Below are 25,672 nucleotides of genomic sequence, written 5' to 3'. Positions count from 1 at the left end.
ATTCACGCAAAACGAGTTACAATCATGCCTAAAGACATCCAGTTGGCAAGAAGAATTCGTGGGGAACGTGCCTAAGCATCTTACCAAACAAAAAACGGCTATTTTTATAGCCACACATCCATAAAAAATATTACGGCTAGCTTTTTATATCAAACTTTGTCCTGCTTTCTGTTTAAATTTTATGCTACATAAAAATTTTATGCTACATAAAGTTTGACAATGTTAAAAATATGAAGGGCAAGAAAAGTAAAAGCAAGAAAATAAGAAATTTAAAAACGAAAATACTTAAACTTAGGGAATCTAATCTTAAATTTACTCTTTTTTAACTGTTTAAGTGACTTAAACAAGTTTAACTTTGTACCAAGATAATGTTTTTTTGTAAATGTGTGGCTATAAAAATAGCCGTTTGTTAATGTAATAGCCAGATACACACAAATTATTTTTTTGCGGTCTTCTTTGCTGCCTTTTTGGGAGTCTTTTTGACCTTCTTTGCTGCAGGTTTTTTAGCAACAGGCTTCTTTGTGGGTTTCTTAGCTGCTGGTTTCTTAGCCGAGGCTTTCTTTGTGGCAGGCTTCTTTGCTGCTTTCTTTGGCGTGCTCTTCTTTGCTGGCTTCTTTTTTGGTGTACTTTTCTTTGCAGTAGGCTTCTTTGCCGTTGGCTTTTTTGCTGCGGCCTTTTTCTTAGGTTTTTCTTTTTTTACCTGACCTAGCTTGAATGATCCAGAAGCACCAGTGCCTTTAGTTTGAATCAAATCGCCTGATGTTACTCCTCGTTTAAGAGCCATTTTCAGATGATGATCTGAGTTTTCAGCAACTTTGTAATTTGCATGAATATATTTTGTAATAGCTTGGCGAGATGAACCACCGCGTTCCTTTAGGGTAGCGATAGCAGCCTTGATCATGTCCACATATTTAGGGTGATCAGCTGTCTTCTTTGCAGCAGGTTTCTTCTTGGGTGCGATTTTCTTTGGAGAAGCTGCTTCACTCATTTTTAATGTTTTCTTACAACAATCCAACGATAAACGATGCTTGTTATCACAGTAGAAGTATACTAAACATTACCGTGTAAATGAGATATAATTTAAGACGGTGCGAAGTATGCGGACGTAAAAGTACCACTCCCGGGAATTGATTTGGCGCGAAAACAGAAATGTGTGTTTCTGTACATCGTATAATGTCCGTTTTGGGTGCCGCGACTATGCGAAAGCATGTTAATTTTTATTTGTAGTACGACGCAATAGTCTGCAAGAGAAGCTGCTGGAGTTTGAGGTCTTCAGCATTACATCTAGTCTGTTAATTTGGGCTTCTTCCGCGCTCGTGTTAGGATTTTCATAAAGCGTTCTTTGGTTTGCGTTGCGTATGTCGGCCTACATCATCGACACGGCCTGTTTCCGGCTATTAGGAGCAATTCATATATTGGGCACTGCGTTTCGACTTTTTTATTAGACCACAGTAAAAAAATTCACTCACAGAAGTCCCTTTCTTTCATGGCTACAAACACGAAGAATTCTGTCGTAAGTAAAACGAATGCGCAAGCCAAAATGACGATGGGGCGAAGTCATAAGCATGGCCCTGTGGCCCAATGGATAAGGCATCTGACTACGAATCAGGGGATTCCAGGTTCGACTCCTGGCAGGGTCGCACTGTCGCATTTCGGCTGCATGGTCTACTGTGTAACGCGCGCGCACGTTCTGGCGTAATGCGTTGATAAACGGAATGTACGCAGACATATTGGAAAGTAATATCACGCACTTAGTATCGTCGCCTTTGTTAGCATTCATGTAAGTTACCATCCACTCGCTACAGTCGCTCTCCATCCTACGGCTAAATCAACAGCCGTGATTTTTACTATGTCGCCGTCCATCCGTACGCGGTGACAGTTGTAAGCTTTACAGTAACGTGACATGCTCCACAAGCAGTTACGGTGTGTGGACGATGCCTATCATGGCAACGCTTGTTCTTTATCGCTTCTCGGCCTAATGGCTAAGATCAAGTGTAGTATCTGTTCTTATCAGTTTAATATCTGGTAGGCCATTCTCTGAATGGTCAGTATATTAATCTGATTTTTGGCCTTGGGTCATGGAGGTGGATTCATTCACGCCGTGACCACGGGTTGCCTTGGTGTTGCACTATTACCGATGGCGGCCCACATAAGCAATAAAAGAATAATAGCAGTCCTCTTTCCGACGGCACTCTGCATAGTCTACGGCGGGAACAAAACGCGTACACTGGGGGAGAATACAGCCTATGCCCCGCGACACGGCAGTTTATAACACACTCAAGCCACAAGCATTAACAAACTTTGAAGGGTACCCTCATGCTACGGTGCAGTTCCAACTCATACTTACCTGACGGGGAAGTAAAGACTGATCAATGAGGGTTTTCTTCCAGAGTGAGGCTCTTGCATTGCACTACGCTTGGGCTGACCTCTGCGATTACTGCAAACGTCAGTAACTCGACCGTACAATTTCTGGTAGTGGGGGCCTGCGTCCGCGCTCGCCCCCTCCTTAAGTCAAAATGAATGAGCTTAGAAAAGTTGCGCGGCCAAATGTCGGTGGTGACTTAAACGCTAAGGTAAAACCTCGCTTGGCTGTTACGAAACGTGATTGCGATATAAGTCCTCGGAAGGCGGCGGAATTTTATTTTATTTGCCATTCCGTCAGGGTTATTGGATGATCGGCAATAGATCGAGTTTGTATGCATTTGAAAGCTCTTTTTTCTCGTACTATCACCTGAAAATGTCGTAGGAAAATGTCATAGGAAACACTTTCAACAACCGCCACGTTCCTTAATTGTTATAACAAGAAATATATCACAGCAAATGAAAATGAAAAGCCTACGACACCGGGAGTTCCCAGGCGGTCCCCCATCCAAGTACTATCCCGGCCCGACGATGCTTAACTTCCGTGATCAGACGAGAACGGGTGTGTTCATCGTGGTATGGCCGTAGACATTAGTAGGTGCAAATACGTGCAATTTATTTTGACGTTGTGATCAAATTTTTTTATTTAATTTCTTTGAGTTACTTAGGACAAGGCGTATGCATGGATTATCTATTAGACTTTAAGGTTATAGTTTTGTGAAAAAAACAATGTTTTTTTAAAGATGTGTGGCTATAAAAATAGCCGTTGTTTTCTGAGTGTAGCGGTTTACTTCTTCTGTCCTTTGTCGTTCTTCTTTGGGAGTAAGACAGCTTGAATGTTTGGCAAAACACCACCAGCTGCAATGGTTACACCGCTCAAAAGTTTGTTTAATTCTTCATCATTACGAACAGCCAATTGTAAATGTCTTGGAATAATCCTAGCTTTTTTGTTGTCTCTTGCTGCGTTACCAGCCAACTCCAATATCTCAGCAGATAAATATTCCAAGACGGCTGCTAAGTAAACTGGTGCTCCAGATCCAATTCGGTTAGCATAGTGCCCTCTACGAAGGAATCTATGCACTCTACCGACTGGAAATTGAAGTCCAGCTCTTGAGGATCTTGTCTTGGCTTTAGCCTTAGCTTTTCCACCTTTTCCACGTCCAGACATAACTGCGATTTGATTTGTAAGTTAATACAAAAACGTACGAATATTTAACGTAAGTGTTAACGAAATAAACTTTACTCGTTTTTTCATCATAAAAATAGGATCGAAATCATGTTTTTTTAACCAATCATAATTAAGTATTAAACAAAAGATTTTTTTTTTAACCAATTAAATTGCGTATCGGCGTTTTCGGATCGAATTCGATCCGATTTTTTTACTTATAAACAAAAAGTTTTGACTTGCAGTTTAATGCTTATTTACAAGTTAAGTAGCAAAAATTTTTAACCATGTCTGACGCAGCAGCTAAAGGAGGAAAACAGGCACCTAAAGTAGCCAAGAAAGGTGAAAAAAGAGCCGGCAAAAAAGGAGGAAAGATTGGTGGAACTGGTGAAAAGAAACGCAAGAGAAAGAGAAAGGAAAGTTATGCTATTTACATCTACAATGTTTTGAAACAAGTTCACCCAGATGTCGGAGTTTCAAGCAAAGCTATGAGCATCATGAACTCATTTGTCAACGACATCTTTGAGCGCATTGCTTCCGAAGCTTCGCGTTTGGCTCTTCAAAACAAAAAGTCGACCATCTCTTCTCGTGAAATTCAAACCGCAGTACGTCTTCTCTTGCCTGGAGAACTTGCAAAACACGCAGTCAGTGAAGGAACAAAAGCCGTCACAAAATACACAAGCAGCAAGTAAACCAACGTCTACCAAACACAAACGGTCTTTTTTAAGACCACACATCTTTAAAAAAACATTTACTTGGCGTCACTACAAGTTAACCGAAGTTAATAAAACTTCTAAATAATGTGCTTAAGAACACTAGCCTACATTTAAAATACTTCCCCATGTGTGTGTGGATTAGCTTCACTTTTCATACGTATTATTAGCTGTACTTGCAGAAAAGACAAGTACATTGATCCATGTTATTGCTTACATTTAACTTAACCCAGCTTTTCACGGAAACACTCCCAGGCAAATTAACCCTACAAAGTATTTCTAAATTTTTTTTGTGTCATATATGACATAGTATCGTATAGCAATAAATGTAACTGTGACAAGACTTTACACATTGTGTAATTTGGAAGCGTGCACAAAGTAATGTTTTAAAAGATTTGTGGCTATAAAAATAGCCGTTTTTGTTGAGCAATGACAACGCTTAACCTCCGAATCCGTAAAGAGTTCTTCCTTGACGTTTTAAGGCATAAACAACATCCATAGCGGTAACGGTCTTGCGTTTAGCGTGCTCTGTGTAGGTTACAGCATCACGAATAACATTCTCTAAGAAAACCTTCAGTACACCTCTGGTTTCCTCATAGATAAGGCCAGAGATACGTTTGACACCACCTCGTCGAGCAAGACGCCGAATAGCAGGTTTTGTGATTCCCTGAATGTTATCACGAAGAATTTTTCGGTGACGTTTAGCACCTCCTTTTCCCAATCCTTTACCTCCTTTTCCGCGTCCAGACATATTGATATAGTTGCGTACAGAACGAGTACAAAAACAACGTTTGAGTTAACAGAATTCAGACAGCTTTAAAAAGAGGCCATAAAATTACCTACTGCTCGTGGAAACACCCTAATTAACCAATAGAGTTGCGTCATTACAAAATGTTCCGAACATTTTGTACATTTTTTTAAGTAAAACTGTAGTTTTTTTAAAAATTCGTGGTCTTAATGTTTCAGTAAGGCAATAAATTTGGCATCGTTGGAATTCGCCAAACCTTCTGCTACTTACTAAAAAAAAAAAAAGTCAAAAGCTTTTGTGTATCAGAAGATACAGCCGTTTTCCCGTAGCCAAAAAACACAGATTTTATAAAAATGTTAAAGTAATGAGCGTAATGTCATTATGCAGCCAATCAGAAATTACTTTCTTAGCACCAATCAAATGGTTTGTTTTGAACCTTAGCTGTCAATCAATATGAGAAATAAAACTTTGGCGCGATAGTGCATTTTAGACCGTCTTGTGTATCCGTACTACATCGACTTCTTAAAATATGGCTCGTACAAAGCAAACTGCACGTAAATCTACTGGAGGAAAGGCTCCACGAAAACAACTCGCCACTAAAGCTGCGAGGAAAAGCGCACCAGCTACTGGAGGAGTGAAAAAACCACATCGTTACAGACCTGGTACAGTTGCTCTCAGAGAAATCAGAAGATACCAGAAGTCAACCGAGCTCTTGATCCGCAAGTTGCCTTTCCAGCGTCTTGTGCGAGAAATTGCTCAGGACTTCAAAACAGATCTGCGATTCCAGAGCACAGCCGTTATGGCTCTGCAAGAGGCTTCTGAAGCGTACCTTGTTGGCTTGTTCGAGGATACTAACTTGTGTGCCATTCACGCAAAACGAGTTACAATCATGCCTAAAGACATCCAGTTGGCAAGAAGAATTCGTGGGGAACGTGCCTAAGCATCTTACCAAACAAAAAACGGCTATTTTTATAGCCACACATCCATAAAAAATATTACGGCTAGCTTTTTATATCAAACTTTGTCCTGCTTTCTGTTTAAATGTTATGCTACATAAAAATTTTATGCTACATAAAGTTTGACAATGTTAAAAATATGAAGGGCAAGAAAAGTAAAAGCAAGAAAATAAGAAATTTAAAAACGAAAATACTTAAACTTAGGGAATCTAATCTTAAATTTACTCTTTTTTAACTGTTTAAGTGACTTAAACAAGTTTAACTTTGTACCAAGATAATGTTTTTTTGTAAATGTGTGGCTATAAAAATAGCCGTTTGTTAATGTAATAGCCAGATACACACAAATTATTTTTTTGCGGTCTTCTTTGCTGCCTTTTTGGGAGTCTTTTTGACCTTCTTTGCTGCAGGTTTTTTAGCAACAGGCTTCTTTGTGGGTTTCTTAGCTGCTGGTTTCTTAGCCGAGGCTTTCTTTGTGGCAGGCTTCTTTGCTGCTTTCTTTGGCGTGCTCTTCTTTGCTGGCTTCTTTTTTGGTGTACTTTTCTTTGCAGTAGGCTTCTTTGCCGTTGGCTTTTTTGCTGCGGCCTTTTTCTTAGGTTTTTCTTTTTTTACCTGACCTAGCTTGAATGATCCAGAAGCACCAGTGCCTTTAGTTTGAATCAAATCGCCTGATGTTACTCCTCGTTTAAGAGCCATTTTCAGATGATGATCTGAGTTTTCAGCAACTTTGTAATTTGCATGAATATATTTTGTAATAGCTTGGCGAGATGAACCACCGCGTTCCTTTAGGGTAGCGATAGCAGCCTTGATCATGTCCACATATTTAGGGTGATCAGCTGTCTTCTTTGCAGCAGGTTTCTTCTTGGGTGCGATTTTCTTTGGAGAAGCTGCTTCACTCATTTTTAATGTTTTCTTACAACAATCCAACGATAAACGATGCTTGTTATCACAGTAGAAGTATACTAAACATTACCGTGTAAATGAGATATAATTTAAGACGGTGCGAAGTATGCGGACGTAAAAGTACCACTCCCGGGAATTGATTTGGCGCGAAAACAGAAATGTGTGTTTCTGTACATCGTATAATGTCCGTTTTGGGTGCCGCGACTATGCGAAAGCATGTTAATTTTTATTTGTAGTACGACGCAATAGTCTGCAAGAGAAGCTGCTGGAGTTTGAGGTCTTCAGCATTACATCTAGTCTGTTAATTTGGGCTTCTTCCGCGCTCGTGTTAGGATTTTCATAAAGCGTTCTTTGGTTTGCGTTGCGTATGTCGGCCTACATCATCGACACGGCCTGTTTCCGGCTATTAGGAGCAATTCATATATTGGGCACTGCGTTTCGACTTTTTTATTAGACCACAGTAAAAAAATTCACTCACAGAAGTCCCTTTCTTTCATGGCTACAAACACGAAGAATTCTGTCGTAAGTAAAACGAATGCGCAAGCCAAAATGACGATGGGGCGAAGTCATAAGCATGGCCCTGTGGCCCAATGGATAAGGCATCTGACTACGAATCAGGGGATTCCAGGTTCGACTCCTGGCAGGGTCGCACTGTCGCATTTCGGCTGCATGGTCTACTGTGTAACGCGCGCGCACGTTCTGGCGTAATGCGTTGATAAACGGAATGTACGCAGACATATTGGAAAGTAATATCACGCACTTAGTATCGTCGCCTTTGTTAGCATTCATGTAAGTTACCATCCACTCGCTACAGTCGCTCTCCATCCTACGGCTAAATCAACAGCCGTGATTTTTACTATGTCGCCGTCCATCCGTACGCGGTGACAGTTGTAAGCTTTACAGTAACGTGACATGCTCCACAAGCAGTTACGGTGTGTGGACGATGCCTATCATGGCAACGCTTGTTCTTTATCGCTTCTCGGCCTAATGGCTAAGATCAAGTGTAGTATCTGTTCTTATCAGTTTAATATCTGGTAGGCCATTCTCTGAATGGTCAGTATATTAATCTGATTTTTGGCCTTGGGTCATGGAGGTGGATTCATTCACGCCGTGACCACGGGTTGCCTTGGTGTTGCACTATTACCGATGGCGGCCCACATAAGCAATAAAAGAATAATAGCAGTCCTCTTTCCGACGGCACTCTGCATAGTCTACGGCGGGAACAAAACGCGTACACTGGGGGAGAATACAGCCTATGCCCCGCGACACGGCAGTTTATAACACACTCAAGCCACAAGCATTAACAAACTTTGAAGGGTACCCTCATGCTACGGTGCAGTTCCAACTCATACTTACCTGACGGGGAAGTAAAGACTGATCAATGAGGGTTTTCTTCCAGAGTGAGGCTCTTGCATTGCACTACGCTTGGGCTGACCTCTGCGATTACTGCAAACGTCAGTAACTCGACCGTACAATTTCTGGTAGTGGGGGCCTGCGTCCGCGCTCGCCCCCTCCTTAAGTCAAAATGAATGAGCTTAGAAAAGTTGCGCGGCCAAATGTCGGTGGTGACTTAAACGCTAAGGTAAAACCTCGCTTGGCTGTTACGAAACGTGATTGCGATATAAGTCCTCGGAAGGCGGCGGAATTTTATTTTATTTGCCATTCCGTCAGGGTTATTGGATGATCGGCAATAGATCGAGTTTGTATGCATTTGAAAGCTCTTTTTTCTCGTACTATCACCTGAAAATGTCGTAGGAAAATGTCATAGGAAACACTTTCAACAACCGCCACGTTCCTTAATTGTTATAACAAGAAATATATCACAGCAAATGAAAATGAAAAGCCTACGACACCGGGAGTTCCCAGGCGGTCCCCCATCCAAGTACTATCCCGGCCCGACGATGCTTAACTTCCGTGATCAGACGAGAACGGGTGTGTTCATCGTGGTATGGCTGTAGACATTAGTAGGTGCAAATACGTGCAATTTATTTTGACGTTGTGATCAAATTTTTTTATTTAATTTCTTTGAGTTACTTAGGACAAGGCGTATGCATGGATTATCTATTAGACTTTAAGGTTATAGTTTTGTGAAAAAAACAATGTTTTTTTAAAGATGTGTGGCTATAAAAATAGCCGTTGTTTTCTGAGTGTAGCGGTTTACTTCTTCTGTCCTTTGTCGTTCTTCTTTGGGAGTAAGACAGCTTGAATGTTTGGCAAAACACCACCAGCTGCAATGGTTACACCGCTCAAAAGTTTGTTTAATTCTTCATCATTACGAACAGCCAATTGTAAATGTCTTGGAATAATCCTAGCTTTTTTGTTGTCTCTTGCTGCGTTACCAGCCAACTCCAATATCTCAGCAGATAAATATTCCAAGACGGCTGCTAAGTAAACTGGTGCTCCAGATCCAATTCGGTTAGCATAGTGCCCTCTACGAAGGAATCTATGCACTCTACCGACTGGAAATTGAAGTCCAGCTCTTGAGGATCTTGTCTTGGCTTTAGCCTTAGCTTTTCCACCTTTTCCACGTCCAGACATAACTGCGATTTGATTTGTAAGTTAATACAAAAACGTACGAATATTTAACGTAAGTGTTAACGAAATAAACTTTACTCGTTTTTTCATCATAAAAATAGGATCGAAATCATGTTTTTTTAACCAATCATAATTAAGTATTAAACAAAAGATTTTTTTTTTAACCAATTAAATTGCGTATCGGCGTTTTCGGATCGAATTCGATCCGATTTTTTTACTTATAAACAAAAAGTTTTGACTTGCAGTTTAATGCTTATTTACAAGTTAAGTAGCAAAAATTTTTAACCATGTCTGACGCAGCAGCTAAAGGAGGAAAACAGGCACCTAAAGTAGCCAAGAAAGGTGAAAAAAGAGCCGGCAAAAAAGGAGGAAAGATTGGTGGAACTGGTGAAAAGAAACGCAAGAGAAAGAGAAAGGAAAGTTATGCTATTTACATCTACAATGTTTTGAAACAAGTTCACCCAGATGTCGGAGTTTCAAGCAAAGCTATGAGCATCATGAACTCATTTGTCAACGACATCTTTGAGCGCATTGCTTCCGAAGCTTCGCGTTTGGCTCTTCAAAACAAAAAGTCGACCATCTCTTCTCGTGAAATTCAAACCGCAGTACGTCTTCTCTTGCCTGGAGAACTTGCAAAACACGCAGTCAGTGAAGGAACAAAAGCCGTCACAAAATACACAAGCAGCAAGTAAACCAACGTCTACCAAACACAAACGGTCTTTTTTAAGACCACACATCTTTAAAAAAACATTTACTTGGCGTCACTACAAGTTAACCGAAGTTAATAAAACTTCTAAATAATGTGCTTAAGAACACTAGCCTACATTTAAAATACTTCCCCATGTGTGTGTGGATTAGCTTCACTTTTCATACGTATTATTAGCTGTACTTGCAGAAAAGACAAGTACATTGATCCATGTTATTGCTTACATTTAACTTAACCCAGCTTTTCACGGAAACACTCCCAGGCAAATTAACCCTACAAAGTATTTCTAAATTTTTTTTGTGTCATATATGACATAGTATCGTATAGCAATAAATGTAACTGTGACAAGACTTTACACATTGTGTAATTTGGAAGCGTGCACAAAGTAATGTTTTAAAAGATTTGTGGCTATAAAAATAGCCGTTTTTGTTGAGCAATGACAACGCTTAACCTCCGAATCCGTAAAGAGTTCTTCCTTGACGTTTTAAGGCATAAACAACATCCATAGCGGTAACGGTCTTGCGTTTAGCGTGCTCTGTGTAGGTTACAGCATCACGAATAACATTCTCTAAGAAAACCTTCAGTACACCTCTGGTTTCCTCATAGATAAGGCCAGAGATACGTTTGACACCACCTCGTCGAGCAAGACGCCGAATAGCAGGTTTTGTGATTCCCTGAATGTTATCACGAAGAATTTTTCGGTGACGTTTAGCACCTCCTTTTCCCAATCCTTTACCTCCTTTTCCGCGTCCAGAAATATTGATATAGTTGCGTACAGAACGAGTACAAAAACAACGTTTGAGTTAACAGAATTCAGACAGCTTTAAAAAGAGGCCATAAAATTACCTACTGCTCGTGGAAACACCCTAATTAACCAATAGAGTTGCGTCATTACAAAATGTTCCGAACATTTTGTACATTTTTTTAAGTAAAACTGTAGTTTTTTTAAAAATTCGTGGTCTTAATGTTTCAGTAAGGCTATAAATTTGGCATCGTTGGAATTCGCCAAACCTTCTGCTACTTACTAAAAAAAAAAAAAGTCAAAAGCTTTTGTGTATCAGAAGATACAGCCGTTTTCCCGTAGCCAAAAAACACAGATTTTATAAAAATGTTAAAGTAATGAGCGTAATGTCATTATGCAGCCAATCAGAAATTACTTTCTTAGCACCAATCAAATGGTTTGTTTTGAACCTTAGCTGTCAATCAATATGAGAAATAAAACTTTGGCGCGATAGTGCATTTTAGACCGTCTTGTGTATCCGTACTACATCGACTTCTTAAAATATGGCTCGTACAAAGCAAACTGCACGTAAATCTACTGGAGGAAAGGCTCCACGAAAACAACTCGCCACTAAAGCTGCGAGGAAAAGCGCACCAGCTACTGGAGGAGTGAAAAAACCACATCGTTACAGACCTGGTACAGTTGCTCTCAGAGAAATCAGAAGATACCAGAAGTCAACCGAGCTCTTGATCCGCAAGTTGCCTTTCCAGCGTCTTGTGCGAGAAATTGCTCAGGACTTCAAAACAGATCTGCGATTCCAGAGCACAGCCGTTATGGCTCTGCAAGAGGCTTCTGAAGCGTACCTTGTTGGCTTGTTCGAGGATACTAACTTGTGTGCCATTCACGCAAAACGAGTTACAATCATGCCTAAAGACATCCAGTTGGCAAGAAGAATTCGTGGGGAACGTGCCTAAGCATCTTACCAAACAAAAAACGGCTATTTTTATAGCCACACATCCATAAAAAATATTACGGCTAGCTTTTTATATCAAACTTTGTCCTGCTTTCTGTTTAAATTTTATGCTACATAAAAATTTTATGCTACATAAAGTTTGACAATGTTAAAAATATGAAGGGCAAGAAAAGTAAAAGCAAGAAAATAAGAAATTTAAAAACGAAAATACTTAAACTTAGGGAATCTAATCTTAAATTTACTCTTTTTTAACTGTTTAAGTGACTTAAACAAGTTTAACTTTGTACCAAGATAATGTTTTTTTGTAAATGTGTGGCTATAAAAATAGCCGTTTGTTAATGTAATAGCCAGATACACACAAATTATTTTTTTGCGGTCTTCTTTGCTGCCTTTTTGGGAGTCTTTTTGACCTTCTTTGCTGCAGGTTTTTTAGCAACAGGCTTCTTTGTGGGTTTCTTAGCTGCTGGTTTCTTAGCCGAGGCTTTCTTTGTGGCAGGCTTCTTTGCTGCTTTCTTTGGCGTGCTCTTCTTTGCTGGCTTCTTTTTTGGTGTACTTTTCTTTGCAGTAGGCTTCTTTGCCGTTGGCTTTTTTGCTGCGGCCTTTTTCTTAGGTTTTTCTTTTTTTACCTGACCTAGCTTGAATGATCCAGAAGCACCAGTGCCTTTAGTTTGAATCAAATCGCCTGATGTTACTCCTCGTTTAAGAGCCATTTTCAGATGATGATCTGAGTTTTCAGCAACTTTGTAATTTGCATGAATATATTTTGTAATAGCTTGGCGAGATGAACCACCGCGTTCCTTTAGGGTAGCGATAGCAGCCTTGATCATGTCCACATATTTAGGGTGATCAGCTGTCTTCTTTGCAGCAGGTTTCTTCTTGGGTGCGATTTTCTTTGGAGAAGCTGCTTCACTCATTTTTAATGTTTTCTTACAACAATCCAACGATAAACGATGCTTGTTATCACAGTAGAAGTATACTAAACATTACCGTGTAAATGAGATATAATTTAAGACGGTGCGAAGTATGCGGACGTAAAAGTACCACTCCCGGGAATTGATTTGGCGCGAAAACAGAAATGTGTGTTTCTGTACATCGTATAATGTCCGTTTTGGGTGCCGCGACTATGCGAAAGCATGTTAATTTTTATTTGTAGTACGACGCAATAGTCTGCAAGAGAAGCTGCTGGAGTTTGAGGTCTTCAGCATTACATCTAGTCTGTTAATTTGGGCTTCTTCCGCGCTCGTGTTAGGATTTTCATAAAGCGTTCTTTGGTTTGCGTTGCGTATGTCGGCCTACATCATCGACACGGCCTGTTTCCGGCTATTAGGAGCAATTCATATATTGGGCACTGCGTTTCGACTTTTTTATTAGACCACAGTAAAAAAATTCACTCACAGAAGTCCCTTTCTTTCATGGCTACAAACACGAAGAATTCTGTCGTAAGTAAAACGAATGCGCAAGCCAAAATGACGATGGGGCGAAGTCATAAGCATGGCCCTGTGGCCCAATGGATAAGGCATCTGACTACGAATCAGGGGATTCCAGGTTCGACTCCTGGCAGGGTCGCACTGTCGCATTTCGGCTGCATGGTCTACTGTGTAACGCGCGCGCACGTTCTGGCGTAATGCGTTGATAAACGGAATGTACGCAGACATATTGGAAAGTAATATCACGCACTTAGTATCGTCGCCTTTGTTAGCATTCATGTAAGTTACCATCCACTCGCTACAGTCGCTCTCCATCCTACGGCTAAATCAACAGCCGTGATTTTTACTATGTCGCCGTCCATCCGTACGCGGTGACAGTTGTAAGCTTTACAGTAACGTGACATGCTCCACAAGCAGTTACGGTGTGTGGACGATGCCTATCATGGCAACGCTTGTTCTTTATCGCTTCTCGGCCTAATGGCTAAGATCAAGTGTAGTATCTGTTCTTATCAGTTTAATATCTGGTAGGCCATTCTCTGAATGGTCAGTATATTAATCTGATTTTTGGCCTTGGGTCATGGAGGTGGATTCATTCACGCCGTGACCACGGGTTGCCTTGGTGTTGCACTATTACCGATGGCGGCCCACATAAGCAATAAAAGAATAATAGCAGTCCTCTTTCCGACGGCACTCTGCATAGTCTACGGCGGGAACAAAACGCGTACACTGGGGGAGAATACAGCCTATGCCCCGCGACACGGCAGTTTATAACACACTCAAGCCACAAGCATTAACAAACTTTGAAGGGTACCCTCATGCTACGGTGCAGTTCCAACTCATACTTACCTGACGGGGAAGTAAAGACTGATCAATGAGGGTTTTCTTCCAGAGTGAGGCTCTTGCATTGCACTACGCTTGGGCTGACCTCTGCGATTACTGCAAACGTCAGTAACTCGACCGTACAATTTCTGGTAGTGGGGGCCTGCGTCCGCGCTCGCCCCCTCCTTAAGTCAAAATGAATGAGCTTAGAAAAGTTGCGCGGCCAAATGTCAGTGGTGACTTAAACGCTAAGGTAAAACCTCGCTTGGCTGTTACGAAACGTGATTGCGATATAAGTCCTCGGAAGGCGGCGGAATTTTATTTTATTTGCCATTCCGTCAGGGTTATTGGATGATCGGCAATAGATCGAGTTTGTATGCATTTGAAAGCTCTTTTTTCTCGTACTATCACCTGAAAATGTCGTAGGAAAATGTCATAGGAAACACTTTCAACAACCGCCACGTTCCTTAATTGTTATAACAAGAAATATATCACAGCAAATGAAAATGAAAAGCCTACGACACCGGGAGTTCCCAGGCGGTGTCCCATCCAAGTACTATCCCGGCCCGACGATGCTTAACTTCCGTGATCAGACGAGAACGGGTGTGTTCATCGTGGTATGGCCGTAGACATTAGTAGGTGCAAATACGTGCAATTTATTTTGACGTTGTGATCAAATTTTTTTATTTAATTTCTTTGAGTTACTTAGGACAAGGCGTATGCATGGATTATCTATTAGACTTTAAGGTTATAGTTTTGTGAAAAAAACAATGTTTTTTTAAAGATGTGTGGCTATAAAAATAGCCGTTGTTTTCTGAGTGTAGCGGTTTACTTCTTCTGTCCTTTGTCGTTCTTCTTTGGGAGTAAGACAGCTTGAATGTTTGGCAAAACACCACCAGCTGCAATGGTTACACCGCTCAAAAGTTTGTTTAATTCTTCATCATTACGAACAGCCAATTGTAAATGTCTTGGAATAATCCTAGCTTTTTTGTTGTCTCTTGCTGCGTTACCAGCCAACTCCAATATCTCAGCAGATAAATATTCCAAGACGGCTGCTAAGTAAACTGGTGCTCCAGATCCAATTCGGTTAGCATAGTGCCCTCTACGAAGGAATCTATGCACTCTACCGACTGGAAATTGAAGTCCAGCTCTTGAGGATCTTGTCTTGGCTTTAGCCTTAGCTTTTCCACCTTTTCCACGTCCAGACATAACTGCGATTTGATTTGTAAGTTAATACAAAAACGTACGAATATTTAACGTAAGTGTTAACGAAATAAACTTTACTCGTTTTTTCATCATAAAAATAGGATCGAAATCATGTTTTTTTAACCAATCATAATTAAGTATTAAACAAAAGATTTTTTTTTTAACCAATTAAATTGCGTATCGGCGTTTTCGGATCGAATTCGATCCGATTTTTTTACTTATAAACAAAAAGTTTTGACTTGCAGTTTAATGCTTATTTACAAGTTAAGTAGCAAAAATTTTTAACCATGTCTGACGCAGCAGCTAAAGGAGGAAAACAGGCACCTAAAGTAGCCAAGAAAGGTGAAAAAAGAGCCGGCAAAAAAGGAGGAAAGATTGGTGGAACTGGTGAAAAGAAACGCAAGAGAAAGAGAAAGGAAAGTTATGCTATTTACATCTACAATGTTTTGAAACAAGTTCACCCAGATGTCGGAGTTTCAAGCAAAGCTATGAGCATCATGAACTCATTTGTCAACGACATCTTTGAGCGCATTGCTTCCGAAGCTTCGCGTTTGGCTCTTCAAAACAAAAAGTCGACCATCTCTTCTCGTGAAATTCAAACCGCAGTACGTCTTCTCTTGCCTGGAGAACTTGCAAAACACGCAGTCAGTGAAGGAACAAAAGCCGTCACAAAATACACAAGCAGCAAGTAAACCAACGTCTACCAAACACAAACGGTCTTTTTTAAGACCACACATCTTTAAAAAAACATTTACTTGGCGTCACTACAAGTTAACCGAAGTTAATAAAACTTCTAAATAATGTGCTTAAGAACACTAGCCTACATTTAAAATACTTCCCCATGTGTGTGTGGATTAGCTTCACTTTTCATACGTATTATTAGCTGTACTTGCAGAAAAGACAAGTACATTGATCCATGTTATTGCTTACATTTAACTTAACCCAGCTTTTCACGGAAACACTCCCAGGCAAATTAACCCTACAAAGTATTTCTAAATTTTTTTTGTGTCATATATGACATAGTATCGTATAGCAATAAATGTAACTGTGACAAGACTTTACACATTGTGTAATTTGGAAGCGTGCACAAAGTAATGTTTTAAAAGATTTGTGGCTATAAAAATAGCCGTTTTTGTTGAGCAATGACAACGCTTAACCTCCGAATCCGTAAAGAGTTCTTCCTTGACGTTTTAAGGCATAAACAACATCCATAGCGGTAACGGTCTTGCGTTTAGCGTGCTCTGTGTAGGTTACAGCATCACGAATAACATTCTCTAAGAAAACCTTCAGTACACCTCTGGTTTCCTCATAGATAAGGCCAGAGATACGTTTGACACCACCTCGTCGAGCAAGACGCCGAATAGCAGGTTTTGTGATTCCCTGAATGTTATCACGAAGAATTTTTCGGTGACGTTTAGCACCTCCTTTTCCCAATCCTTTACCTCCTTTTCCGCGTCCAGACATATTGATATAGTTGCGTACAGAACGAGTACAAAAACAACGTTTGAGTTAACAGAATTCAGACAGCTTTAAAAAGAGGCCATAAAATTACCTACTGCTCGTGGAAACACCCTAATTAACCAATAGAGTTGCGTCATTACAAAATGTTCCGAACATTTTGTACATTTTTTTAAGTAAAACTGTAGTTTTTTTAAAAATTCGTGGTCTTAATGTTTCAGTAAGGCAATAAATTTGGCATCGTTGGAATTCGCCAAACCTTCTGCTACTTACTAAAAAAAAAAAAAGTCAAAAGCTTTTGTGTATCAGAAGATACAGCCGTTTTCCCGTAGCCAAAAAACACAGATTTTATAAAAATGTTAAAGTAATGAGCGTAATGTCATTATGCAGCCAATCAGAAATTACTTTCTTAGCACCAATCAAATGGTTTGTTTTGAACCTTAGCTGTCAATCAATATGCGAAATAAAACTTTGGCGCGATAGTGCATTTTAGACCGTCTTGTGTATCCGTACTACATCGACTTCTTAAAATATGGCTCGTACAAAGCAAACTGCACGTAAATCTACTGGAGGAAAGGCTCCACGAAAACAACTCGCCACTAAAGCTGCGAGGAAAAGCGCACCAGCTACTGGAGGAGTGAAAAAACCACATCGTTACAGACCTGGTACAGTTGCTCTCAGAGAAATCAGAAGATACCAGAAGTCAACCGAGCTCTTGATCCGCAAGTTGCCTTTCCAGCGTCTTGTGCGAGAAATTGCTCAGGACTTCAAAACAGATCTGCGATTCCAGAGCACAGCCGTTATGGCTCTGCAAGAGGCTTCTGAAGCGTACCTTGTTGGCTTGTTCGAGGATACTAACTTGTGTGCCATTCACGCAAAACGAGTTACAATCATGCCTAAAGACATCCAGTTGGCAAGAAGAATTCGTGGGGAACGTGCCTAAGCATCTTACCAAACAAAAAACGGCTATTTTTATAGCCACACATCCATAAAAAATATTACGGCTAGCTTTTTATATCAAACTTTGTCCTGCTTTCTGTTTAAATTTTATGCTACATAAAAATTTTATGCTACATAAAGTTTGACAATGTTAAAAATATGAAGGGCAAGAAAAGTAAAAGCAAGAAAATAAGAAATTTAAAAACGAAAATACTTAAACTTAGGGAATCTAATCTTAAATTTACTCTTTTTTAACTGTTTAAGTGACTTAAACAAGTTTAACTTTGTACCAAGATAATGTTTTTTTGTAAATGTGTGGCTATAAAAATAGCCGTTTGTTAATGTAATAGCCAGATACACACAAATTATTTTTTTGCGGTCTTCTTTGCTGCCTTTTTGGGAGTCTTTTTGACCTTCTTTGCTGCAGGTTTTTTAGCAACAGGCTTCTTTGTGGGTTTCTTAGCTGCTGGTTTCTTAGCCGAGGCTTTCTTTGTGGCAGGCTTCTTTGCTGCTTTCTTTGGCGTGCTCTTCTTTGCTGGCTTCTTTTTTGGTGTACTTTTCTTTGCAGTAGGCTTCTTTGCCGTTGGCTTTTTTGCTGCGGCCTTTTTCTTAGGTTTTTCTTTTTTTACCTGACCTAGCTTGAATGATCCAGAAGCACCAGTGCCTTTAGTTTGAATCAAATCGCCTGATGTTACTCCTCGTTTAAGAGCCATTTTCAGATGATGATCTGAGTTTTCAGCAACTTTGTAATTTGCATGAATATATTTTGTAATAGCTTGGCGAGATGAACCACCGCGTTCCTTTAGGGTAGCGATAGCAGCCTTGATCATGTCCACATATTTAGGGTGATCAGCTGTCTTCTTTGCAGCAGGTTTCTTCTTGGGTGCGATTTTCTTTGGAGAAGCTGCTTCACTCATTTTTAATGTTTTCTTACAGCAATCCAACGATAAACGATGCTTGTTATCACAGTAGAAGTATACTAAACATTACCGTGTAAATGAGATATAATTTAAGACGGTGCGAAGTATGCGGACGTAAAAGTACCACTCCCGGGAATTGATTTGGCGCGAAAACAGAAATGTGTGTTTCTGTACATCGTATAATGTCCGTTTTGGGTGCCGCGACTACGCGAAAGCATGTTAATTTTTATTTGTAGTACGACGCAATAGTCTGCAAGAGAAGCTGCTGGAGTTTGAGGTCTTCAGCATTACATCTAGTCTGTTAATTTGGGCTTCTTCCGCGCTCGTGTTAGGATTTTCATAAAGCGTTCTTTGGTTTGCGTTGCGTATGTCGGCCTACATCATCGACACGGCCTGTTTCCGGCTATTAGGAGCAATTCATATATTGGGCACTGCGTTTCGACTTTTTTATTAGACCACAGTAAAAAAATTCACTCACAGAAGTCCCTTTCTTTCATGGCTACAAACACGAAGAATTCTGTCGTAAGTAAAACGAATGCGCAAGCCAAAATGACGATGGGGCGAAGTCATAAGCATGGCCCTGTGGCCCAATGGATAAGGCATCTGACTACGAATCAGGGGATTCCAGGTTCGACTCCTGGCAGGGTCGCACTGTCGCATTTCGGCTGCATGGTCTACTGTGTAACGCGCGCGCACGTTCTGGCGTAATGCGTTGATAAACGGAATGTACGCAGACATATTGGAAAGTAATATCACGCACTTAGTATCGTCGCCTTTGTTAGCATTCATGTAAGTTACCATCCACTCGCTACAGTCGCTCTCCATCCTACGGCTAAATCAACAGCCGTGATTTTTACTATGTCGCCGTCCATCCGTACGCGGTGACAGTTGTAAGCTTTACAGTAACGTGACATGCTCCACAAGCAGTTACGGTGTGTGGACGATGCCTATCATGGCAACGCTTGTTCTTTATCGCTTCTCGGCCTAATGGCTAAGATCAAGTGTAGTATCTGTTCTTATCAGTTTAATATCTGGTAGGCCATTCTCTGAATGGTCAGTATATTAATCTGATTTTTGGCCTTGGGTCATGGAGGTGGATTCATTCACGCCGTGACCACGGGTTGCCTTGGTGTTGCACTATTACCGATGGCGGCCCACATAAGCAATAAAAGAATAATAGCAGTCCTCTTTCCGACGGCACTCTGCATAGTCTACGGCGGGAACAAAACGCGTACACTGGGGGAGAATACAGCCTGTGCCCCGCGACACGGCAGTTTATAACACACTCAAGCCACAAGCATTAACAAACTTTGAAGGGTACCCTCATGCTACGGTGCAGTTCCAACTCATACTTACCTGACGGGGAAGTAAAGACTGATCAATGAGGGTTTTCTTCCAGAGTGAGGCTCTTGCATTGCACTACGCTTGGGCTGACCTCTGCGATTACTGCAAACGTCAGTAACTCGACCGTACAATTTCTGGTAGTGGGGGCCTGCGTCCGCGCTCGCCCCCTCCTTAAGTCAAAATGAATGAGCTTAGAAAAGTTGCGCGGCCAAATGTCGGTGGTGACTTAAACGCTAAGGTAAAACCTCGCTTGGCTGTTACGAAACGTGATTGCGATATAAGTCCTCGGAAGGCGGCGGAATTTTATTTTATTTGCCATTCCGTCAGGGTTATTGGATGATCGGCAATAGATCGAGTTTGTATGCATTTGAAAGCTCTTTTTTCTCGTACTATCACCTGAAAATGTCGTAGGAAAATGTCATAGGAAACACTTTCAACAACCGCCACGTTCCTTAATTGTTATAACAAGAAATATATCACAGCAAATGAAAATGAAAAGCCTACGACACCAGGAGTTCCCAGGCGGTCCCCCATCCAAGTACTATCCCGGCCCGACGATGCTTAACTTCCGTGATCAGACGAGAACGGGTGTGTTCATCGTGGTATGGCCGTAGACATTAGTAGGTGCAAATACGTGCAATTTATTTTGACGTTGTGATCAAATTTTTTTATTTAATTTCTTTGAGTTACTTAGGACAAGGCGTATGCATGGATTATCTATTAGACTTTAAGGTTATAGTTTTGTGAAAAAAACAATGTTTTTTTAAAGATGTGTGGCTATAAAAATAGCCGTTGTTTTCTGAGTGTAGCGGTTTACTTCTTCTGTCCTTTGTCGTTCTTCTTTGGGAGTAAGACAGCTTGAATGTTTGGCAAAACACCACCAGCTGCAATGGTTACACCGCTCAAAAGTTTGTTTAATTCTTCATCATTACGAACAGCCAATTGTAAATGTCTTGGAATAATCCTAGCTTTTTTGTTGTCTCTTGCTGCGTTACCAGCCAACTCCAATATCTCAGCAGATAAATATTCCAAGACGGCTGCTAAGTAAACTGGTGCTCCAGATCCAATTCGGTTAGCATAGTGCCCTCTACGAAGGAATCTATGCACTCTACCGACTGGAAATTGAAGTCCAGCTCTTGAGGATCTTGTCTTGGCTTTAGCCTTAGCTTTTCCACCTTTTCCACGTCCAGACATAACTGCGATTTGATTTGTAAGTTAATACAAAAACGTACGAATATTTAACGTAAGTGTTAACGAAATAAACTTTACTCGTTTTTTCATCATAAAAATAGGATCGAAATCATGTTTTTTTAACCAATCATAATTAAGTATTAAACAAAAGATTTTTTTTTAACCAATTAAATTGCGTATCGGCGTTTTCGGATCGAATTCGATCCGATTTTTTTACTTATAAACAAAAAGTTTTGACTTGCAGTTTAATGCTTATTTACAAGTTAAGTAGCAAAAATTTTTAACCATGTCTGACGCAGCAGCTAAAGGAGGAAAACAGGCACCTAAAGTAGCCAAGAAAGGTGAAAAAAGAGCCGGCAAAAAAGGAGGAAAGATTGGTGGAACTGGTGAAAAGAAACGCAAGAGAAAGAGAAAGGAAAGTTATGCTATTTACATCTACAATGTTTTGAAACAAGTTCACCCAGATGTCGGAGTTTCAAGCAAAGCTATGAGCATCATGAACTCATTTGTCAACGACATCTTTGAGCGCATTGCTTCCGAAGCTTCGCGTTTGGCTCTTCAAAACAAAAAGTCGACCATCTCTTCTCGTGAAATTCAAACCGCAGTACGTCTTCTCTTGCCTGGAGAACTTGCAAAACACGCAGTCAGTGAAGGAACAAAAGCCGTCACAAAATACACAAGCAGCAAGTAAACCAACGTCTACCAAACACAAACGGTCTTTTTTAAGACCACACATCTTTAAAAAAACATTTACTTGGCGTCACTACAAGTTAACCGAAGTTAATAAAACTTCTAAATAATGTGCTTAAGAACACTAGCCTACATTTAAAATACTTCCCCATGTGTGTGTGGATTAGCTTCACTTTTCATACGTATTATTAGCTGTACTTGCAGAAAAGACAAGTACATTGATCCATGTTATTGCTTACATTTAACTTAACCCAGCTTTTCACGGAAACACTCCCAGGCAAATTAACCCTACAAAGTATTTCTAAATTTTTTTTGTGTCATATATGACATAGTATCGTATAGCAATAAATGTAACTGTGACAAGACTTTACACATTGTGTAATTTGGAAGCGTGCACAAAGTAATGTTTTAAAAGATTTGTGGCTATAAAAATAGCCGTTTTTGTTGAGCAATGACAACGCTTAACCTCCGAATCCGTAAAGAGTTCTTCCTTGACGTTTTAAGGCATAAACAACATCCATAGCGGTAACGGTCTTGCGTTTAGCGTGCTCTGTGTAGGTTACAGCATCACGAATAACATTCTCTAAGAAAACCTTCAGTACACCTCTGGTTTCCTCATAGATAAGGCCAGAGATACGTTTGACACCACCTCGTCGAGCAAGACGCCGAATAGCAGGTTTTGTGATTCCCTGAATGTTATCACGAAGAATTTTTCGGTGACGTTTAGCACCTCCTTTTCCCAATCCTTTACCTCCTTTTCCGCGTCCAGACATATTGATATAGTTGCGTACAGAACGAGTACAAAAACAACGTTTGAGTTAACAGAATTCAGACAGCTTTAAAAAGAGGCCATAAAATTACCTACTGCTCGTGGAAACACCCTAATTAACCAATAGAGTTGCGTCATTACAAAATGTTCCGAACATTTTGTACATTTTTTTAAGTAAAACTGTAGTTTTTTTAAAAATTCGTGGTCTTAATGTTTCAGTAAGGCAATAAATTTGGCATCGTTGGAATTCGCCAAACCTTCTGCTACTTACTAAAAAAAAAAAAAGTCAAAAGCTTTTGTGTATCAGAAGATACAGCCGTTTTCCCGTAGCCAAAAAACACAGATTTTATAAAAATGTTAAAGTAATGAGCGTAATGTCATTATGCAGCCAATCAGAAATTACTTTCTTAGCACCAATCAAATGGTTTGTTTTGAACCTTAGCTGTCAATCAATATGAGAAATAAAACTTTGGCGCGATAGTGCATTTTAGACCGTCTTGTGTATCCGTACTACATCGACTTCTTAAAATATGGCTCGTACAAAGCAAACTGCACGTAAATCTACTGGAGGAAAGGCTCCACGAAAACAACTCGCCACTAAAGCTGCGAGGAAAAGCGCACCAGCTACTGGAGGAGTGAAAAAACCACATCGTTACAGACCCGGTACAGTTGCTCTCAGAGAAATCAGAAGATACCAGAAGTCAACCGAGCTCTTGATCCGCAAGTTGCCTTTCCAGCGTCTTGTGCGAGAAATTGCTCAGGACTTCAAAACAGATCTGCGATTCCAGAGCACAGCCGTTATGGCTCTGCAAGAGGCTTCTGAAGCGTACCTTGTTGGCTTGTTCGAGGATACTAACTTGTGTGCCATTCACGCAAAACGAGTTACAATCATGCCTAAAGACATCCAGTTGGCAAGAAGAATTCGTGGGGAACGTGCCTAAGCATCTTACCAAACAAAAAACGGCTATTTTTATAGCCACACATCCATAAAAAATATTACGGCTAGCTTTTTATATCAAACTTTGTCCTGCTTTCTGTTTAAATTTTATGCTACATAAAAATTTTATGCTACATAAAGTTTGACAATGTTAAAAATATGAAGGGCAAGAAAAGTAAAAGCAAGAAAATAAGAAATTTAAAAACGAAAATACTTAAACTTAGGGAATCTAATCTTAAATTTACTCTTTTTTAACTGTTTAAGTGACTTAAACAAGTTTAACTTTGTACCAAGATAATGTTTTTTTGTAAATGTGTGGCTATAAAAATAGCCGTTTGTTAATGTAATAGCCAGATACACACAAATTATTTTTTTGCGGTCTTCTTTGCTGCCTTTTTGGGAGTCTTTTTGACCTTCTTTGCTGCAGGTTTTTTAGCAACAGGCTTCTTTGTGGGTTTCTTAGCTGCTGGTTTCTTAGCCGAGGCTTTCTTTGTGGCAGGCTTCTTTGCTGCTTTCTTTGGCGTGCTCTTCTTTGCTGGCTTCTTTTTTGGTGTACTTTTCTTTGCAGTAGGCTTCTTTGCCGTTGGCTTTTTTGCTGCGGCCTTTTTCTTAGGTTTTTCTTTTTTTACCTGACCTAGCTTGAATGATCCAGAAGCACCAGTGCCTTTAGTTTGAATCAAATCGCCTGATGTTACTCCTCGTTTAAGAGCCATTTTCAGATGATGATCTGAGTTTTCAGCAACTTTGTAATTTGCATGAATATATTTTGTAATAGCTTGGCGAGATGAACCACCGCGTTCCTTTAGGGTAGCGATAGCAGCCTTGATCATGTCCACATATTTAGGGTGATCAGCTGTCTTCTTTGCAGCAGGTTTCTTCTTGGGTGCGATTTTCTTTGGAGAAGCTGCTTCACTCATTTTTAATGTTTTCTTACAACAATCCAACGATAAACGATGCTTGTTATCACAGTAGAAGTATACTAAACATTACCGTGTAAATGAGATATAATTTAAGACGGTGCGAAGTATGCGGACGTAAAAGTACCACTCCCGGGAATTGATTTGGCGCGAAAACAGAAATGTGTGTTTCTGTACATCGTATAATGTCCGTTTTGGGTGCCGCGACTATGCGAAAGCATGTTAATTTTTATTTGTAGTACGACGCAATAGTCTGCAAGAGAAGCTGCTGGAGTTTGAGGTCTTCAGCATTACATCTAGTCTGTTAATTTGGGCTTCTTCCGCGCTCGTGTTAGGATTTTCATAAAGCGTTCTTTGGTTTGCGTTGCGTATGTCGGCCTACATCATCGACACGGCCTGTTTCCGGCTATTAGGAGCAATTCATATATTGGGCACTGCGTTTCGACTTTTTTATTAGACCACAGTAAAAAAATTCACTCACAGAAGTCCCTTTCTTTCATGGCTACAAACACGAAGAATTCTGTCGTAAGTAAAACGAATGCGCAAGCCAAAATGACGATGGGGCGAAGTCATAAGCATGGCCCTGTGGCCCAATGGATAAGGCATCTGACTACGAATCAGGGGATTCCAGGTTCGACTCCTGGCAGGGTCGCACTGTCGCATTTCGGCTGCATGGTCTACTGTGTAACGCGCGCGCACGTTCTGGCGTAATGCGTTGATAAACGGAATGTACGCAGACATATTGGAAAGTAATATCACGCACTTAGTATCGTCGCCTTTGTTAGCATTCATGTAAGTTACCATCCACTCGCTACAGTCGCTCTCCATCCTACGGCTAAATCAACAGCCGTGATTTTTACTATGTCGCCGTCCATCCGTACGCGGTGACAGTTGTAAGCTTTACAGTAACGTGACATGCTCCACAAGCAGTTACGGTGTGTGGACGATGCCTATCATGGCAACGCTTGTTCTTTATCGCTTCTCGGCCTAATGGCTAAGATCAAGTGTAGTATCTGTTCTTATCAGTTTAATATCTGGTAGGCCATTCTCTGAATGGTCAGTATATTAATTTGATTTTTGGCCTTGGGTCATGGAGGTGGATTCATTCACGCCGTGACCACGGGTTGCCTTGGTGTTGCACTATTACCGATGGCGGCCCACATAAGCAATAAAAGAATAATAGCAGTCCTCTTTCCGACGGCACTCTGCATAGTCTACGGCGGGAACAAAACGCGTACACTGGGGGAGAATACAGCCTATGCCCCGCGACACGGCAG

The 25,672-nt window shown here is 40.5% G+C and overlaps 18 non-coding genes across 18 annotated transcripts; 14 read left to right on the top strand and 4 right to left on the bottom strand.

Annotated features, from left to right (window-relative positions):
• Positions 1-1,567: 1,567 nt before the first annotated feature.
• Positions 1,568-1,640, top strand: Trnar-acg (transfer RNA arginine (anticodon ACG)). The gene has a single exon. It is a non-coding gene; the product is annotated as a tRNA-Arg (tRNA).
• A 322-nt stretch (positions 1,641-1,962) lies between these two features.
• Positions 1,963-2,154, top strand: LOC130661121 (U2 spliceosomal RNA). Its single transcript, XR_008988316.1, has one exon. It is a non-coding gene; the product is annotated as a U2 spliceosomal RNA (small nuclear RNA).
• A 185-nt stretch (positions 2,155-2,339) lies between these two features.
• On the top strand, positions 2,340-2,504 carry LOC130660079 (U1 spliceosomal RNA). Its single transcript, XR_008987280.1, has one exon. It is a non-coding gene; the product is annotated as a U1 spliceosomal RNA (small nuclear RNA).
• Positions 2,505-2,832: 328 nt separating this feature from the next.
• LOC130658116 (5S ribosomal RNA) lies at positions 2,833-2,951 on the bottom strand. Its single transcript, XR_008985334.1, has one exon. It is a non-coding gene; the product is annotated as a 5S ribosomal RNA (ribosomal RNA).
• Positions 2,952-7,419: 4,468 nt separating this feature from the next.
• Positions 7,420-7,492, top strand: Trnar-acg (transfer RNA arginine (anticodon ACG)). Its single transcript has one exon. It is a non-coding gene; the product is annotated as a tRNA-Arg (tRNA).
• A 322-nt stretch (positions 7,493-7,814) lies between these two features.
• On the top strand, positions 7,815-8,006 carry LOC130661120 (U2 spliceosomal RNA). Its single transcript, XR_008988315.1, has one exon. It is a non-coding gene; the product is annotated as a U2 spliceosomal RNA (small nuclear RNA).
• Positions 8,007-8,191: 185 nt separating this feature from the next.
• On the top strand, positions 8,192-8,356 carry LOC130660076 (U1 spliceosomal RNA). Its single transcript, XR_008987278.1, has one exon. It is a non-coding gene; the product is annotated as a U1 spliceosomal RNA (small nuclear RNA).
• A 328-nt stretch (positions 8,357-8,684) lies between these two features.
• On the bottom strand, positions 8,685-8,803 carry LOC130659060 (5S ribosomal RNA). Its single transcript, XR_008986272.1, has one exon. It is a non-coding gene; the product is annotated as a 5S ribosomal RNA (ribosomal RNA).
• Positions 8,804-13,271: 4,468 nt separating this feature from the next.
• On the top strand, positions 13,272-13,344 carry Trnar-acg (transfer RNA arginine (anticodon ACG)). Its single transcript has one exon. It is a non-coding gene; the product is annotated as a tRNA-Arg (tRNA).
• A 322-nt stretch (positions 13,345-13,666) lies between these two features.
• LOC130661119 (U2 spliceosomal RNA) lies at positions 13,667-13,858 on the top strand. The gene has a single exon (XR_008988314.1). It is a non-coding gene; the product is annotated as a U2 spliceosomal RNA (small nuclear RNA).
• A 185-nt stretch (positions 13,859-14,043) lies between these two features.
• LOC130660075 (U1 spliceosomal RNA) lies at positions 14,044-14,208 on the top strand. The gene has a single exon (XR_008987277.1). It is a non-coding gene; the product is annotated as a U1 spliceosomal RNA (small nuclear RNA).
• Positions 14,209-14,536: 328 nt separating this feature from the next.
• LOC130658864 (5S ribosomal RNA) lies at positions 14,537-14,655 on the bottom strand. The gene has a single exon (XR_008986076.1). It is a non-coding gene; the product is annotated as a 5S ribosomal RNA (ribosomal RNA).
• A 4,468-nt stretch (positions 14,656-19,123) lies between these two features.
• Trnar-acg (transfer RNA arginine (anticodon ACG)) lies at positions 19,124-19,196 on the top strand. Its single transcript has one exon. It is a non-coding gene; the product is annotated as a tRNA-Arg (tRNA).
• Positions 19,197-19,518: 322 nt separating this feature from the next.
• On the top strand, positions 19,519-19,710 carry LOC130661118 (U2 spliceosomal RNA). The gene has a single exon (XR_008988313.1). It is a non-coding gene; the product is annotated as a U2 spliceosomal RNA (small nuclear RNA).
• A 185-nt stretch (positions 19,711-19,895) lies between these two features.
• On the top strand, positions 19,896-20,060 carry LOC130660074 (U1 spliceosomal RNA). The gene has a single exon (XR_008987276.1). It is a non-coding gene; the product is annotated as a U1 spliceosomal RNA (small nuclear RNA).
• A 328-nt stretch (positions 20,061-20,388) lies between these two features.
• Positions 20,389-20,507, bottom strand: LOC130658234 (5S ribosomal RNA). The gene has a single exon (XR_008985450.1). It is a non-coding gene; the product is annotated as a 5S ribosomal RNA (ribosomal RNA).
• Positions 20,508-24,974: 4,467 nt separating this feature from the next.
• Trnar-acg (transfer RNA arginine (anticodon ACG)) lies at positions 24,975-25,047 on the top strand. The gene has a single exon. It is a non-coding gene; the product is annotated as a tRNA-Arg (tRNA).
• Positions 25,048-25,369: 322 nt separating this feature from the next.
• LOC130660493 (U2 spliceosomal RNA) lies at positions 25,370-25,561 on the top strand. The gene has a single exon (XR_008987691.1). It is a non-coding gene; the product is annotated as a U2 spliceosomal RNA (small nuclear RNA).
• Positions 25,562-25,672: the final 111 nt, after the last annotated feature.

Source organism: Hydractinia symbiolongicarpus, chromosome 9, assembly GCF_029227915.1.
Source record: "Hydractinia symbiolongicarpus strain clone_291-10 chromosome 9, HSymV2.1, whole genome shotgun sequence".
NCBI classification, from domain to species: Eukaryota; Metazoa; Cnidaria; class Hydrozoa; order Anthoathecata; family Hydractiniidae; genus Hydractinia; species Hydractinia symbiolongicarpus.
Note: the sequence above shows the minus strand (reverse complement) of the source record. Positions and strands in the feature narration are given on the sequence as shown.